Below are 5,113 nucleotides of genomic sequence, written 5' to 3' on the forward strand. Positions count from 1 at the left end.
ATTTTTAAAGGGTGGAGAATTTTTATCAGATTTTGTTTAGAACTGCCAAGTGCATGATGAGAAAAAGAAGACTGGCTTTTAGTCCTTGTTTCATGATTGTTTTTTAATTGTCTACAGGCACCCAGGCAGCCACTCCCACCCTTGGTATGTCAGTCATGGGCCGACCATTCTATTGCCACTCTGTCACAGGGCAGGACACTCATTATTTCTACTTCATCTATTCACTTAACATTCAACAAATATTTTTAAAAAATTTTTAAAGATTTTATTGGGGAATTGGGGGAGGGGAACAGCGCTGGGGAATCGGGGTAACAGGAACAGACAAGTTGCTGTCCTTTTGTGCTTCAGTCTAGTTGTGGAGGACGTTGCTTCACTGGCCCATGTTGGTATTATCATTGCACTCTTCCTGGCTGAGGCAGATCGGTAGCTGGCCACTGGATGGCCGCTCATGGCGGCTCTTGGCAGGTCACGCCGGCTGCCAGCCACTCACGGCGGCTCACAGCAGCCCACTGCAGCCTATGCCGTTGCCGGCGACTCACGGCAGTCCAGCTCCAGGTCGAGCTGTTGTTCACCACCTTAGCTGTAGAGGGCAGTGTCACTGGCCTTCATGTGGGATCCAAACCAGGGCCCTGCTGCTCAGAGCTGGCGTCCTAAGCCTGCTCTTAACCTACGCGCCACTCGGCTGGCCCAACAAATATTGAACAGTCAGTAAGCGGACACCAGCCACAAACATCCTGCTCTCCCTCCAGCGCTGCCCATTTCGGTAATCACATCACCAGCCACCTGGTTACTTGTGCCAGGAATTATCCTTGATGCCTCCTTCCCCCTAATCCTCCACATTGAATTAGTCCCTGATTCATCTGTTCTTCGAAAACATATCCCAAATAGTGCTCTCTCCATCTCCACTGTCCTATCTGAGTCCAAGCCCCGTTGTTTCTTACCTGGACTATTGCACATGCGCCATCCACTCTTGACTCATTTGACCCATTCTCCATTTTGCAGCCAGAGGGATATATATATGTGTGTGTGTGTGTGTGTGTGTGTGTGTGTGTATACATATGCACACACACACACACACACACACACACACACACATATATATGTTTTTTTTTTTTAGATATTTTATTGGGGAATTGGGGGATGGGAACAGCGCTGGGGAATTGGGGGAAGGGGAACAGACAAGTTGCTGTCGTTTTGTTCTTCAGTCTAGTTGTGGAGGGCGTTGCTTCACTGGCCCAAGGTGGCACCATCATTGCGCTCTTCCTGGGTGAGGCAGATCAGTCGCCGGCTTCTGGATGGCCGCTCACGCTGGCTGCTGGCCGCTCACGCTGGCTGCTGGCTACACACGGTAGCCCATGGCAACCCACTGCAGCAGGGGCTGCAGCCTACCCGGCGCCAGCGACTCACGGCAGCCCAGCTCCAGGTTGAGCTGTTGTTCAGCATCTTAGCTGTGGAGGGCAGTGTCACTGGCTCTCATATGTGGGATCCGAACTGGGGCCCTCTGGCATCCCAAGCCAGCTCTTAACCATCGCGCCACTCGGCCGGCCCGAGAGGTATTTTTTGACGCCAATTTTCCAGTGAAATCCACGATTTAACACCTTTCCCCGTACACAGCCCAACATGACCGGGCCCCTGGCCACCTCTGCGGCCTCATCTCATGCCACTCCAGCCGGCCTGAGACCCTGTCCTCCGATGTGCTGAGCAGCTGGGCCTCCCAGACCTCACATGCGGACCAGCCTTTCCTCTTGGCCTCACTCGTCCCCTTCAGCCCTTTGGGACTCAGGCTACCTGCCTCGCCCCCTGTGACATCTCCCTTGCCCCACCCTTATGTCCACTAGCCCAGTGAGGGTGGCGAGAGCGTAACCCTATCCATTGCACATCCCTGGCCCCCAGCACCGAGCCTGGCACCCAGGTAGATGCTCACAGCAAGGGCTGGCAGAGGCTGAGTGACGCTGGAATCAGTCACCAGTGTTGTCTGGGAGCTGCTAGGGATGGGTGGTCTCTGTGGACAAACCATCTCACAGAATGGAGAGCTGCTTTTCTACAGGCTTGGTCAAACTTCCCAGAGGGCTCCGTGTACCTCTGAAGTTAAGTGCCTTAGGAAAACATGCCCCAAAGGCAGCCCTTTGCCCCTAAAGTGGGCCTGGGAGTCATCTCAGAACCCCTCCTTGCCCTCCCCCCCACACCACCTCCCTCTGGGGCCCACTTGCCCAGGGTCTCCAAGGGTCAAACGGATCTAGATCCACACATTTCCGCCAAGGCAACACGTACCCATCCATGACACTCCGGTGCTTTTGAGTCAGACCAGAATAAACATGAGGTGTGAAGTTTTATTACCCCGGGAGCTACTTACACTGGGTGTGCTGCTTGGGTGAGGACTGTGGGAGGAACATGGTCTGGCTCCTCGTGAGAGCAGCAAGTGGGCGGGCCCAGCTCCTGGGGAGAGGAAGGCAGCTCTGAAGGGCCTCTGGTCCAGCATCAAATCCTTCTGAGGTTCCCACTGGATTACTGGGGGCAGCTTGATTAAGGCTGCTGTGTTTTCTTCTTTCTTGTAACTTTGTTACTTAAAGGACTTATTGCCATTTCTAAGGAGTACAGCAGAAGTTAGAAATCGCTTCTCTGGCCACTTGAAGATGGAGGTCAGAGCTCTCTTAAACACAAAAATAAGTAAGATCATACAGGATTGATATAGTCTATAAACTTGTGTCTCTAAGTATGTATGTATGCATCAATTTACCTTCCTACCTACCTACCATCTTTACATGCCCCAAAGAGAATATACTTTTGTTTCATATGTTCATGGAACATTTATAAACATTGATCAAGTACTTGGACCAAAAACAAACACCACAACAGATTATTATTTTTTAAATGTAGAAACCTTCAAGTTACATTTACTGACTATAACCCAATATTTGAAATAACTAATTTAGGGAAGATACTTTTTTTTTAATATTTAGACATTATAAACATATTCCTAGGTAGTTTTTAGACCAAAGAAGAAACCAAAAGTAAAATTAAAAACTATATAGACGAAAGAATGTTTAATACCAAAATCTATGAGATAAAGCTGTATTCAAAAGAAAATTTATAACTTTAAAATGCCCTCATTATTCAAGAAGGTGAAAAAACCCCCCAAATAAAACTAAGTACTTATCTTAGAAAGCAAGAACAGAATAAATAAATCAAAACAAGCAGGTTAAGGGGAATCAAAGATTAAAGATTAAAATCAATAGAATAAAAACAAAGTAGCAAGGAAAAACAAATCCCAAACTGGTTCTTGGAAAAGAACAGTAACATCCTCAAAAACTTATTTATGAAAAAAATAAAGGGTAAAAAGATACAAGATTAGGAATGCGAAAGGAAAAATAACCAGATGTAGGAGGTATTAAAATAATCTTGAGAGAATACACGCAACTGTATGGCAACAAATTAAAACATCTAAGAGAACTGAATGATTTTTAAAAACCAAAAATGCCACCAAAATTGACCTATGAAGAAATGGGACATGTGCACCATCAATTATTATGAATATTCCAATTAGCAGAGGACACATGGGGCGGTGATTAAAGGGAACCACTAGAAAAGATTCTGGAACCTGATGAGTTTGTGGCCCACTTTCATCTAACTTTAAAAAACGAGAACAGGAAATTCTAATGTAATTCAAGCACTGCAAACCATATTAAAAGGGTGGAACTCTCCCCAGTCCATTTTATGAAGGCAACATAACTTTAAGTCTAAAATCTGATGAAGATACTAAGAAAAAGGAAAATCATAGACCTCTTACTCTAAATATGCAAAGACTCAAAAATACTAGCAAATAGAACCAGGAAATGTATCAAAAGAATAAAAAAATTAACACATTATGACCAAGTGGGGCTTATGCTAGGGACGAAGGATGGTTTGATATCAGGAAATCTTTCAACATAATGTTATTACGTTAAATCATTAATGGAGAAAAAACAATATGGTCATAATAATAGATGCTGAAAGGGCATTTGCGGTTAATTCAGCAGCCATTCCTAACCTAAATTCTTCCAAACAAATGAAAAGATGGTCAAGTTCACTGCTAGGGAAATGCGAAATAAAGTTAAGAACGAGATACCAGTTTGTACCCATCAGGCTGGTGGGTAGAGGTGCAGGGACAGGGCGCTCACACACGGCTGCAACCTGCCACATTCTGGCCAGCATTTTAGGAGCGTGATCTCGGACAAACCCTGTGATACAATCTGCTCCTGGGACTCCACTGCACAGAAATAAAATGAGTGCCCAAGCACATAAATATGGGGTTGTTTATTGTAGTGGTGTTCTTGGGGGGGGGGGCAGAGTCGAGTGGACTGAAAACCAAGGGAACACCCATCAATAGGGTCGTAATAGTTATTATATGGAATAGTTAAGTCAATTACAGGACATGTGCACCATCAGCTATCACGCAGCACTTAAGAGAATACAGGGACGCCAACCTGAAGGTAATGCGGAGGAGTTGCAAGAAAGTGTATGAGTCCAACTTTATAAAGACAAAAGTCAGGAAACTCGATATGAACACATGTATCTATGTACACGCCTGCATATAGTTACACGAGAACAGTGAGACGAGGGCAGCACGCGAGGTGATTAGTTTGGAGGTGAAGTAGAAAGGGGGTGAATACCGGGCGGGGGAAAAACAAAGGGGAAAAACACAGCAGTAACTGCCTTCGTGTGATAGGACAAATATGTGAAATTGTATTTTTGTTTTGCATTTGTATAAAAGACTTAAAAACAAATTTTTACGTTTCAACAGGATTATTCCACAGCCAGTTCCTTTCTTCTTTCTCTGGTATCTACGATTGCTTGAAAATCAGCCTCCAGCCAGAGAAATGCAGCCCAGACCAGCGATTGCTCCTCAGGACCTGGTCTTGTAGTCAGGTGGTACGTGCAGGGTAGCATGATGAGCTGGCCGAGGGAGGTGCCACAGGCACATTCTTGCTGTGCCAAGTGTCTCCTTGTCCTGTGCTTGGACAGCATGTCCTGAAACACTGCCCCACTACCCCCAGAGCCCTGAAATATTCTAGTTGTGCTCTCATGTGGGGGGTGTTAGCTGCACCTCCAACAGTTTCCCCCACTTAGAAAGGGC

The sequence above is a fragment of the Hipposideros armiger genome, unplaced genomic scaffold (genome assembly GCF_001890085.2).
Source record: "Hipposideros armiger isolate ML-2016 unplaced genomic scaffold, ASM189008v1 scaffold_46, whole genome shotgun sequence".
NCBI lineage: Eukaryota > Metazoa > Chordata > Mammalia > Chiroptera > Hipposideridae > Hipposideros > Hipposideros armiger.